The sequence below is a fragment of the Apium graveolens genome, chromosome 5 (genome assembly GCF_009905375.1).
Source record: "Apium graveolens cultivar Ventura chromosome 5, ASM990537v1, whole genome shotgun sequence".
Lineage (NCBI taxonomy): Eukaryota > Viridiplantae > Streptophyta > Magnoliopsida > Apiales > Apiaceae > Apium > Apium graveolens.
In genome coordinates, this window is record NC_133651.1 from 55,826,993 (window position 1) to 55,840,008 (window position 13,016).

Genomic DNA, 13,016 nt, shown 5'->3' on the forward strand with positions numbered 1-13,016 from the left:
GCTATGCTAAATGTTGGCCCTTGGGATATAGTATCTTGAGTAACCGTTCTACAACTCCTTGCAATATGCCCAACTTTTCCACAATTATAACACGTAATTCCTGGATTTTCTGGATTGTATTCCGATGCATAATGACCCTTATGACCACACTTGAAACATTGCACATTCTTTTTGCACGAACCACTGTGTCTCCCGTCACAGGACTTGCAATCCACTGCTGACTTGACTGACTGAGCTAGAGTAGAAGCAACTAAGATAGTGTCAGACCTAGTCTAGGAGAAACTTTGTCTCCTGAATCTTCTTCTCTTGTTTCGGCCAAACCGATTTCTTGACTGGATTCTCCTTGGTCTGCCTTGTCCATAACACCTTCAGACTTCCTTTTCTTATCAATCTCTTCCTTAACAGCCAACTTCTGGTCACTTTCCATTACCAGGGCGGCCAGAACCATAGAGGAGTATGTCTTGAGTTGCAATACCACAACTCCTCTACAAATTTCAGGCTTCAACCCTTGTTAAAACCTTCTTGCTTTCTGAATCTCCGTACTTACATACTCAGGAAATAATCGGGCCAATTCTGTAAACTTGGCCTCATACTCCAATATACTTCTTTCACCTTGTTTCAGTTCTAGAAACTCGACTTCCAACTGATTCCTTAGACAATCGGGAAAGTACTTCTCCAAGAATAATTTTGTAAATCTCGTCCAGGAAACAGGGCCTTCTCCTTCTAACGCACGAGTAGATTCCCGCCAATATTTTGCTTCATTCTTAAGAAAGTAGCTCGCATAATCGGTCTTAAGATCATCACTTACTTGCGTGAGGGTAAATGCCTTTTCCATTTCCTTAAGCCAATTTCTGGAAATAACAGGGTCAACTTCGCCCTTAAACTCTAGGGGCTTAACAGACTGAAAGGATTTAAAACTAGTAGCTTGGGTTGGTTCTCTTTGTTGATGTTGTTGTTGCTGAATCTGTTGGATTAACTGCAACTGTTGTTGCTGCTGCTGGTGCAACAAATCTAGAATTTCATTTATAGCTGGACCCTCAGCAAAACTATTACTATTTTCTTTAGACTGTGTAGCTTTCTTGGGTGGCATCTTCCTGAAATATAGAGATGAGTTTATTCAAAACATAACAAGAATATTTGACAAAAGATATCACCGTTTAAACGGTGCACCTGTATCAGGAAAATATTGCCCATTCACAATACCTATGTCTTTAATATCAGGTCCATTTACAAAAAAAAATCTAGATTAATAGCACTAGCAGCCATAACAATAATAACAGTAGCAGAATCAACAACAGTGCAGAAAAACTAGAATATAAAGATACTAAATACTTTAGCATGACTTCTCAATATAACAACAACTGGTCAACTTTTCCAGCACCATTATAAATACAACATTAACAAATTCCATATACCGCAAAGCTAGACAAGCTATACTAGTCACCACCCAAAAAGGGGTAAACTGGTAAGTCACGTCAAACTTAAGAAATCACAAGCTTGGCTGACGTACTAGTCTGACTTTCAATCAACAATCCTTCCCTAGGCGATTTATTATCTATTGCAAATGACCCATCTTCCACGGGTTAAATTTTCTGAAGTTGCAATTTTCAATATCAAATCATGAACCCTCTCTACTATTCTCATTTCTGAAGTAGCAACCAGATGTAAAACTTCTATTCCTCCGGAAAGTCAACTCTTATTTACTTCCAATAACCAAGACTGTCTAATTACAAAAGCTACTGACAATTTATTGCCTCGAAACTTCGAATGAAATTTTAAAATCAAAGAATCAAGGGTACAAGGAGGAAAAGTGAAGAAGATCTAAATACGACTGAGAGCAACCATACAAGTACGTAAGATAGCCAATCTTAGTACCGCATAGTGTACAACACATAATTTGGTGGTGTCCCACCAGACCCTTTGTCACACAGACAAAGTCAAATCATATGCATTGTCTTCCCTCAACCAACTGATAGAATCACCGAGGAAGGAAATAATATTTAGATAAAGAATTCAAAAATAGGAAGAGGAAATCTAATTTGTAATGAGATCAACAGAATCCTAAGTTGCTTACTTCGAATTTGACTTCCTTGCGGATAAATAAGCAACTTATTGGGAAACAAACATTCATTCTGGGAAACAAAATATGTCTCAAGAAATGCGTATAAGGTTTAAAATATAACAACAGTACTGATCGCTGTACTTCACGCAACTTGGTTGTCATAGCAGCCACCGACTATTATCATACTATCCGAACTCACCGAGGTCACACACTCGGTCCAGCAACATCCCTTGACGTTGAAAATGCTATATTTAGGGATAATATGGGTGTCTCTATAGCTGACACACCAAGGATCTGCGCAAAAGCTGAATTCTCGCGATCAAATTCATTTTTCTCGAGAAGAAAACTAAAAATCTCTACCGAAGCTTACCAATAATACATATACGAAGAAGACGTACTCTAAGTAGGGCAGTTCCAGCTAATCCTCAATAAACGTCAGGGTTATGTCGTCGAAACCTTCGATTGAACTCTTAGACTCGCTCGTCTGATTGAGTTGCTGACTCACATCTATATATAACCTTTCTATACTCTTTTGACTCTACTCCTAACCTGAATCAGGGACTCTAACTTGTAGCTCTGATACCAACTGTGATGGCCTCAACCCCGGGGTCAGGAGTTGACGTTGTCAACAACAATAATAACAAACATAATATAATCAATTCAATGATAGAATATAAGAACGACCCCTTTACCACGATCTTTTTCAGGTTTAAGTATGACTTATGTTAACAACTACAAAAATAACTTATTATAATCAATCTTAATGCAACTAAATTAATACAACGACTTAACACACCATCCTTGCTCCAACATAATTACCTCAGAGGATCCTGGAACGGAAGGAACTGGAACCCTGCCCTGACTACGACGGAAGAGTCTCCTAGGCATTTACAATACATACATACAAAACATTCTGCAAGGGTGAGCAATCAATTGCTCAGCAGTACCACTATATGAATAACAAGTAAAATGATTTACAATTAAACAGTTATAGGAACAGAATTCATAACTTGCTAGAAAATAGTTAAAACATATATAAACTGGATATCAAAACTAGCATGCTCTGTAAAATAAAATCAACAGTCGTGCGCTGTGCATAAATGCCAGAGTTCAATTTTAGCATGCTATTTTCATTTCCAAATCTTCCGTTCCATTACAGGTACTACAAAACCATTTGTCCCGTTACGGGGACCCAAAACCATTTGTTCCGTTACTGGAACCTCAATCACTTGTTATGTTACTGGAACCACAATCACTTGTTCCGTTACTGGAATCACAATCACTTGTTTCGTTACTGGAACCACAAAACCACAATCAGATATGTATTAGATGTTATCTAGGGACGTCTGATCAGACCTCCACACAAATTATCTAGGATAGTTGGCCGGGCTATCACACAATATATCTAGGAAAGGTGATCGGGCTTTCACACAACATAACCGGATCCGTAGAGACTAGCTAGGTCTCTTATTAACTATGCTGGACTAATCGGTGAAGACAGGACGCGCAACCGCATTAGCCACTTACGCAACGTTATCCAATATCTGGTTCGTTTTATCCAGTTTTCAAATTCACTTTTACCTATATCTTTTTAAAATAATTCCATCACAGCACACTATTCAAAACTTCCTTCCATTTTAATCACTTTTTTAGAGATAGGTACTTCCAGAAGTTACTTTTTCCCAAAAACATATTTAAACAACATTTTCAAATACAGGGGATACGTACCTAAAAACATTTATGTTCCATTACGAGAATAAAACAACACCTATTCATATATACTGAACCATAAAAGAATGGTCAGGGGTACTTTCCTTGCAGAGCTTTTCAACTATTTGTGATTGACCTTGAACCGATTTGGACACTCGACTTTATCGCCTTACTATTTCACTATCCTAGATCCAGCCTCTACGCTCAGCCCCCTTCGATTGGAACCTTGCAGAGCTTGTCGAATGATCACTAGATTATCTTTAGTCCAACGTCAACTCTCGGGCCTTCCGACTAGAACCTACAGAGTCGAAATACCCTAATTTAGACATTCAATTATGCTTGACATATCCTCGCTAACAAACCTACCCATTCGATATCAAATCCTGACTCATAAATATACGTATTATAATAACACACACAATAATTAGGGTTCACGTTCTCGAAAATCGGTTCGGTGTTCATTTTCAAAAAATACGTGAACTCATCATTTTACGAAATTAGGTTTATTGGTTTTGGAAACACATTTCACTACAACATACAATCAGGTTCTGTATATAAAATGTATATATACATTTATATATATTTGCTCGACTTCCCGATAATTACCGGATACGCTCCTGTATTTCCGTAATTTGATTTCCCGGAAATCGGGCAGCGTCTCCTTTGTTTATCGGACTACCCGTCGAAACAATTCGACGTCAAATGAACAACAATCAACCCAACAATTAATTCAACAATCACAATTCACCATCCAAATTACGCGCAAGACTCAGAATTAATTCATCACGGTCCACCGTCGGCTCGCCGAAGCTCATCGCCGATGGCGGTAAAGTTTGCGGGTACCCGATTAATTTCGGGTTTCCAACGCGTACTTCACCGAATAACTTAACAATTTTCCGCACCAAAATCATTTTATTTCACGAATTTCCATCAATTAATTTCTGCAGAGAAAAAAATATAATTAATAACAGTTTTAATTCAGCACAGGAGCACGTGCACAGTATGCGCGAGCAACATCACACAACCGGAATCAAACACGGCCAGAAACCACAGAAATCAGGCAACACAGCCTCAACATAAATGCACACACACCGCACGCACGTACGCACCCAATTCACACACACACACACACGATTTACACAAACACACAACACATATATATACCAAACACGCAGACACAGATGAAGCCGGAGCAAATCGCCGGAAAAAGAACAGAAACGACGACCATACCGGAAACAACCAGCAGCACCAAATCAGGAGTAACAGGGGAAAAATTGGGAACACGAAAAACATATGCAAGAAGAAGACGATGTGGGAGGGTGAGGAAAGAGAGAGAGAAATACAGATGTGAGAGAGAGAGATATGAGATAGGAAAATGAGAGAGATCAGAGGTCCGGGTATGTGTTGTGCATTTTGGTTTTAACACAGCAGCTATTGGACCAATCAGTAATTGCCACCTTCTATTTATTTAACCAACATTTGACACGTTTCTTTCCCCTTCTCAAAGCCCGACTTTTGACCCGCATATTGCGTCTCTTAACGAACAACCGCACGTATAAACATAGCCCGGAAATTACCAAATTAATTTTAAAATATCATAAATAATTCAAGGTTATTAAAAATAATATTTTCATAATTTTTAAAGTATATTTGAAATGTAACTCGTACCCGCATTTTACAATTAACGAACCGAGATGCAGTTAAAAATAATTTCAGAAAATCACGAAAATAGTCTTAAAATATTAAAAATATCCTGAAGTTTATAAAAACATAAATTTTGTAATTTTAAAATAATTTTTGAAACGCAATTTATACCTGCTTTTAGCAATTAAACGAATCAACATGCGGGTAAAATTAATCCCAAAATTACCAAAATAATTTTAAAATTATCGAAATATTTCAAACTTAAATAAATATGAGTTTCATAATTTTTAAAGAATTCTGGAATTAGATATAGATTTTACAAATAAATGCAATCAGAAAATCATACAAGACTAAATAATTGATGAAATATTGATTTCTAAATTTTATAAAATGCTAAAAATAATTATTGAAATTATAAAATCATAAAACTAATTTTAGAGACAATCCAAATATTTATGGATTTAAACCTATAATAAAATCACCTTTAAAAATGAGACAGAACAATATAACTCAATATTTAACTACACGTTACAATCCTTTACACCAATAAATCACAGATAAATAGTATATATCAACACACTGCTGCCAAAACCAAGACACATATTTTATTTAATGATTTATTCAATTATTGCACTTTAAATTAATAGAAAATATACGAGTCGTTATAGGTCGGAGCTTTGATTTCGGGTTGAACAATCAAACAACGATTTTGATCAATTTCCGACATCAAATACAATCGTGTAAGTTCTCAAATCGAAGGTTTTGATCTGTTCTTTCGGTTTATGTAATCAAATTCATGTTTCAATTCGTGGATTTTTTATTTCGATTTTTAGGGTTCATGTCTGAATTAGGGGATTTTGATTCTGGGGTTATCTGATGAAATTGATGGTTTGAATAGCTTTATATGATAGTCTATAATCAATTTGTGTTAATTAATTCATCAAACGATAGTTTTAATTGATAGTTTGGTTGTTGAGGTTTATACAAATTTTTGATTTATACGTTTTTGAGTTTGAATGATTTTTGGTTTGTTAGATGTTAGGGCTTCGATTGTATACTGAATAAGATTTGATTTGAGATATTAAAATGAAAATTTCATGTACAGATGAGCCAAATCGAAGTTTGGCCAGAGTTCTTGGGTTTTTGATCGGATAATCAAACCCAGAAGTTTTTACGGTTAGTTTCGGCCTGAATCAGAAAGACGAGGTGATTTGAAATTAATTTCAGCTAAAAAACGAACCAAAAGGTTACATTTTTGGCCTGAAAATGGCTGGCTGGAATCTGTTCCGGTCGCCGGAGTCTAGGTAACATCCGGTCATTTTCTTCATGACCCAGATTTTGACCCGTTTAACCCGTCTAAGTAACCCGGTTTTGATATATTTTTGCCCAATTCCATTTTCAGAAAACTGTTATTGAATTTTTATTTTAGTTTTTATTTTAATAAATTATAAAAACAATTTTATTTATTTAAATAAATTGATTAATTAATTTAATTAATTTATTTATTTATTTTTATAAATAAATCTGAAATATTTTCTACAATTCAAAATTATTTATTTCTTAATTATTTAATTGTTTATTTATTATTTATTTGAAATTATTAATGATTTTGATAATTAATCAGATTATTTTCAATAATTCATTATAAATTCATTTTAATTCCAAAAATTATGAAAAAATCATTTTTCATTCTGATTTTTCCTAAATAATTATTTAAAAATATATTCGAGGTTCAATTATTTTAAATAATTGATTATTTTGAATAATAAATTGATTTATCCCTATATATTTAATAATAATTGAACTTTTATCTGATTTAAACGAAACGAAAGCTCTTAGACTCAGAAAAATGATATGTTTTCATTAAAAATAATTTCAAATCTTAATTTCTTCCAGAATCGAGTCAACTTTTGATACTTATTTTTTTATAGACCCTATTAATTATAGAAACAAGTCCAATAAAATCTGAAAATTAGGAAACGAGCCATATTGTTCGATAATACGAGTATTATTCCAATTTCGATTCTAAAAATACTTTTATACATAGAATGACTATGTGACTTATGTGTTATGTAAATTATGTGGTTAATAGAGTTCTAATTATTAGTAATTATTATACGAGTCAGTTATAATCGTACGGGTAAACGATAAGGGTTACGTGAAGTCGGTTTGTGACGCGATTAAGATACGAGTCGAATAAATGAGTATCTTTCTTTGATAGATAGGAAGCCAACAAGGCGGATCCAGCTAATATTAGAAAACTGTGATATATATGCGGTAAATCACGTAACAGACAAGTTTGTTCCCTATTTTAAATTCAGAATAGTAAATTGCTTTCTTCTACTCAAATTCTGAACTCAATAAACACTGTTAATTCCCATTCACATACATTGATATACAATTACTACTCTTTTGTTTATACTTCACTTCGATTCCTGATTTCTCTTGTTACGTCAATACTCTATTCATATTCCAGTAGATTACACAATATATATATATATATATATATATCCTGATATATCTTGATGTTGGGATACATCAAAGCATACCAATTGTTCCGGATGCTCATCTGTGGACTGGATGGTAATGATAAGGACAAGGTATAAACTGGATCCTATGGGCCGGGACTAAACCGGACCCCTATTTTGGGCCGTAGAGCCTGGGTACCCGAATGGATCTATACAGAGAGATATAGATCTGCATTGTATCCTGACTGATCAACATGATATGGGTGCGAACATTGTGTCAAGTCTAGTTTATTGATAATCACCGATGATGGCCTTCATTATCCTCGTATAAACACATAGTTACGATTACAATCAAATTACCGGTTTATTTAACTTTCTTATAATACTGTTTATATATTCCAGACTTGCTGAGCAATTATGACTCACCCCTTTTGTTGTTATTCACTCTATCTTTTTCAGTCAAGAAAGAGAATGAAACATATTCGGACCCTCGTGATAAAGAAGCGTGTCAAGCAGTAGGACCCTCTAGCACCAAAGGTGCTGATCCCGATAAAAGAGGAGAGCTTTGAGATACCTGAGAAGGTGTAGTGTAGATAGATGTTGTTTGTGTTTGAATAAAATTAATCAAGTTTAAAACTTACTTAGATAGTGGTTTGTAATAAAGAAAGTTCTATGAGAATTTAAATTTAAGGTTTGTAATAAAGATAATGAATTGTTCTTATTTTCATACCTCAACCTTAAAAGATCCTTGATAGATGTAAAGGGGTTAGATATATGTTTGCGTAATTATTATACAGGTTTGTGTTATATTGGAGATTAGCAGTTAACCCCCGGATCTAGACCTTGAATTTGGATGGCGTTACAGTTTGGCATCAAAGCTGTAGGTTTTGGTCCCTGAAACAAGAACATTAGGATTAACTGTTGAGTGGCATTTATGACACTTTATTACGCTCCATAAAGCTTTGAATTGGTGTAATTGTACTCAAGTTGTTGGTATTTTAATATGTTTTCTAGTATTTTTACATTTTCAGGCATTATCTAGGTAATCAGGTGAATTAGCATTATTTTGGTGCTAATTTGGTGTTAAGGTGGTGTTGGAATAAAATCTCTTGGAAAGCCGGCTCAATTCAGCAAGAAAATGAAGAAATCAGAAGTTGATCCAGGGAGTCAGCGCGCCCGCGCTGTGATAGCGCGCGCCCGCGCTGTGATAGCGCGCGCCCGCGCCCAAAGTCTAGAAACTCAGCGCGCCCGCGCTGGTCAAGCGCGCACCCGCGCCAGGTCGAATTCAAAAAATCCATATTATAATGGGCTTTTGATCCAGAAGGCTTCTACTTTGTATGGGGCTACTATATATACATTACTAAGTTCGTTTTTCAAGTGAGACACATCAGAGAGAAAGGAGAAAGAGAAAATAAGGCCGTTTTAGCACAATTCAACCAAGGCGAATAAGACCTAGTCTTAACTTGTGATTTTTTGTTTAAGTTGTAACGTTGGATGTTATTTTTCTTATTCTTGAACCTATACTCTTATGTTATACTTTGTTTATTATTCGTTTATAAGGACTACGTTTATTATACCATGCTTTCATCAAAACCCACGTTGATAATGAGTCCGATTATGGGCTAATCGTTATCGTGGGGTTCTAGCGGATTTATTTATGGATTTATTTAGTTGATTTATTTCAATGCCTTAGTGTGTGGTGATTGTATGATAACCTAGTATTGGTTGTGCTTATTCGTCTTATGAGCTTCGCGAACTTATAAGATAGCTTGTTAATTCTTAATGAAGCGAAAGTGAATTTAAGGGTTTAGAACTTTCCATGCTAGCATAGGTTCATGTGTATTTGTTATGCATGATTCGTAGGTAATTTTAACCATCTTACTTTCCCTATGTAATCACGATAGATAACTTGTACGTTAAACCGTTATGTTATCAAATTCTATAGACATATTGGGTCTCAATATAATTGGTGTCTATTCAGCTTCTATCTATTTTGTTGATGTCTATGAAAGTTGGAGTTTATCAGTTTCGTGTTATCTGATTAGTGTCATCACCATTACATGCTAAGGTTAAGAACAAAAAGACTATTGAATGAAGTATTTAATAAAGTTAGAATCTCATGTTGTCATATATATTAATTCAACCATTCTTATTCTCTTAGTTATAATTGTTAGTTTAAATCTTAGTTATAAAACAATCTCACTCTGTTAATCATCTTAGCATTGAATAATAGCCATATTATTGTTGCATAAGTGCATAAATTACAAAGTTAACCTAAACCATTCTCTATGAGAAAGAATCTGATTTATATTTTATACTACTTGCGAACGCGTATACTTGCGTGAATTTTAGCGCGTGTTTAGGGACTAACAAGTTTTTGGCGCCGCTGCCAGGGACTCGGTGTTAATTTTTAGTTTATGTGTTTGTCATTATTGGTCATTAAAGTTCATTGACTCGGACATTGTTACTTATCTGTTTTCTTGTCTTGCTTCTGGTACTCTAGCGAGCGTATATGCATACGCGTTCGCGGTCTTGTAGGAGAACTCTGGATAAAGCCGAGGAAGAAGTTGTAGTGGTTTGAAGGTAAGTTTTTTAGGACGAAGGGAAGGTAGAAGAAGAAGAGAAAATCGAGGAACCAGCTTTAGTAGTGATGGGAAATCAAGAAGAAGTTCCGAAGGCTCTGATGGACTATTCTCAGCTTAAGATCAATGATATTCAGTCAAGCATCATCAGACTAGCCATTTCGGCTAATGCTTTTGAGATCAAGTCAAGCACGATTCAGATGATACAGAACTCAGTTCAGTTTGGGGGTTCTCCTACTAAAGACCCCAACGTGCACATCAGATATTTCATTGAGATCTGCGACACTTTCAAGTTCAATGGTGTGACTGAATATGCTATCAAGCTGCGACTCTTCCTATTTTCTCTGAGGGATAAAGTAAAGTGTTGGTTACATTCTCTACCACCAAAGTCTATCACCACATGGGAGGATCTTGCTCAAAAGTTTCTCACTAAATTCTTCTATATGGTAAAGACTGTTGTAATCAGGAATGCTCTTACTCAGTTTGCTCATAAAACTGGTGAATCTCTGTGTGAGGCTTGGGATCGAAATTAGGAGATGCTAAGGAAGTGCCCACACCAAGGCATGCCTGATTGGATGATTATAAATGGTTTCTATAATGGATTGGGTGCTACTTCTAGACCCATGCTCGATGCAGCATCAGGAGAAGCCTTGTGGGCTAAGAGCTACAATGAAGCTTATAAATTGATTGAACTGATGGCTGCTAATGAATACCAGAATCCTTCTCAGAGACTGACTCAGGGAAAAGTAGCAGGAATTCTGGAGTTGGATGCAACAACTGCTATAGCTGCCCAACTTAAGGCTTTGACGATGAAGGTGGACACTTTGGACAATTATGGAGTTAATCAAATCATTAGTGTCTGTGAGCTTTGTGCTGGTGCCCATAAGACTGATCAGTGTGCTATTTCTAGTGAATCAGCTCTGTTCGTGAGTAATTTTCAGCGATCGCAGCAACCTGTGCCAGCCACTTATCATCCCAACAACCGCAATCATCCTAATTTCAGCTGGAGCAACGCTCAGAATGTGGTTCAACAGCCTTATCAGCAGTACCCAGCCAAGCAGTACAACCCCCCTAGTTGTAACAACCCAAATCTGGGGTCAAGATTTGGTGTCATCAAACAATCTTTACATAAAATAAAAGAATATTCAATTAACCCCTTTTATCCGGATCGTTTACAGGTTATGGTATGAAACAAGAATCTAATCTTCTACAACTTTCAACAACTAAAATACAAATGTAAATACCTTTGAACTAATGCTCGTATCATATTCTTCTAACTTCTTCAACCTCTCGCAGCGGAGATTTCTCGAACTTCTGCTGTCTATCTAAGCTATTCATTTTTATCCTTATCTGTTTCTGGCAGAAATAAGAATTGACAAAGCAAGAGTGAGCCAAGAATGCCCATCAAGTATATAATTTGAGTTTCAAACATTAATATCAAAGAAAACTTCCGGACAAAGTCTCAAAACAATTTTAAACAATTCTATTTTGAATGAGTGGAGCGAATAAACGTTGGTTGTCACCAGCCTTTAACTATAAATTTAAAATCGACAAGCGATTCCCCGATTCATCTCCTGAATCAAGGTTCTGTCCGGTTTTGGAATCATGAAAACTTTTCGAGAGAGATTGCCGTTAATGGCGATCAACAACAAATTAGACTGGACACTAGTTCATATCTATATTCTGCTGATCAGTCAGAATATAATGCAGATCTATATCTCAATATATAGATCTAGTCGGGTCCCCAGGAACTACGGCCCATCTCGAGGCACCAGCATCCCGGTCCTCAGGATTAAGTAAAACTCAATCCCCAAAATATCACTATCCAACCCGTAGAGTGTTTTGATGTCAAATCATTTTGAATTCAAAACATCCCAATTCAGGGTTCGCAAATAAACCAAAAGAATGCGTATATGCTCACGAGAGCAATCGAATTATAGGAACAATAATGAAAGGAACGTGCATAATCAGAGTAATTGCAGCGAATAATATTTTCAGTATTTAAAAGAAAATTCAAGAATACTTGCAGTATTTAAAAGAAAAATCCAGAATACTTGCCTCAATAAGCTTTAACCGCTATTGACTTTGGTTCGACTTTGATCGTTTGGCTTTATCGTCAAACTACTATCCTATTCTGGATACGATCCCAACATTCAGACCCTTCTGTTAGAACTTCGTTGATCTCGGCATCTAATCACTAGATCGTTCCTAGTCCGATGTCAAATCTCGGGTCTTCCGTCTAAAACCTACAGGGTTAAAATACCCTAATTCAGATAACCGCTTAAGCTTAACATCAAATCGTTATCCTATTCTACCCATACGATTTCATAACCGAATTCATATTTATATGTATTATCGAAATACACATAGAAATTATGGTTCACATCTTTGAAAATTGGTTCGTTATTTAATTTCGGAAAATACGTATATTTGTCATTTTGAAAAATAGGGTAATCGATTATTCACAAAATATCTTGTCACGACACGCAAATCGGTTTCATAAAGTTCAATTATATCCTCGTTTGACGTTTCCGACAATAACAGGTTACG

At 35.7% G+C, this 13,016-nt stretch overlaps 1 non-coding gene across 1 annotated transcript; it reads right to left on the minus strand.

Annotated features, from left to right (window-relative positions):
• Positions 1-10,924: 10,924 nt before the first annotated feature.
• On the minus strand, positions 10,925-11,031 carry LOC141662745 (small nucleolar RNA R71). Its single transcript, XR_012550841.1, has one exon. It is a non-coding gene; the product is annotated as a small nucleolar RNA R71 (small nucleolar RNA).
• Between the last annotated feature and the right edge of the window lie 1,985 nt (positions 11,032-13,016).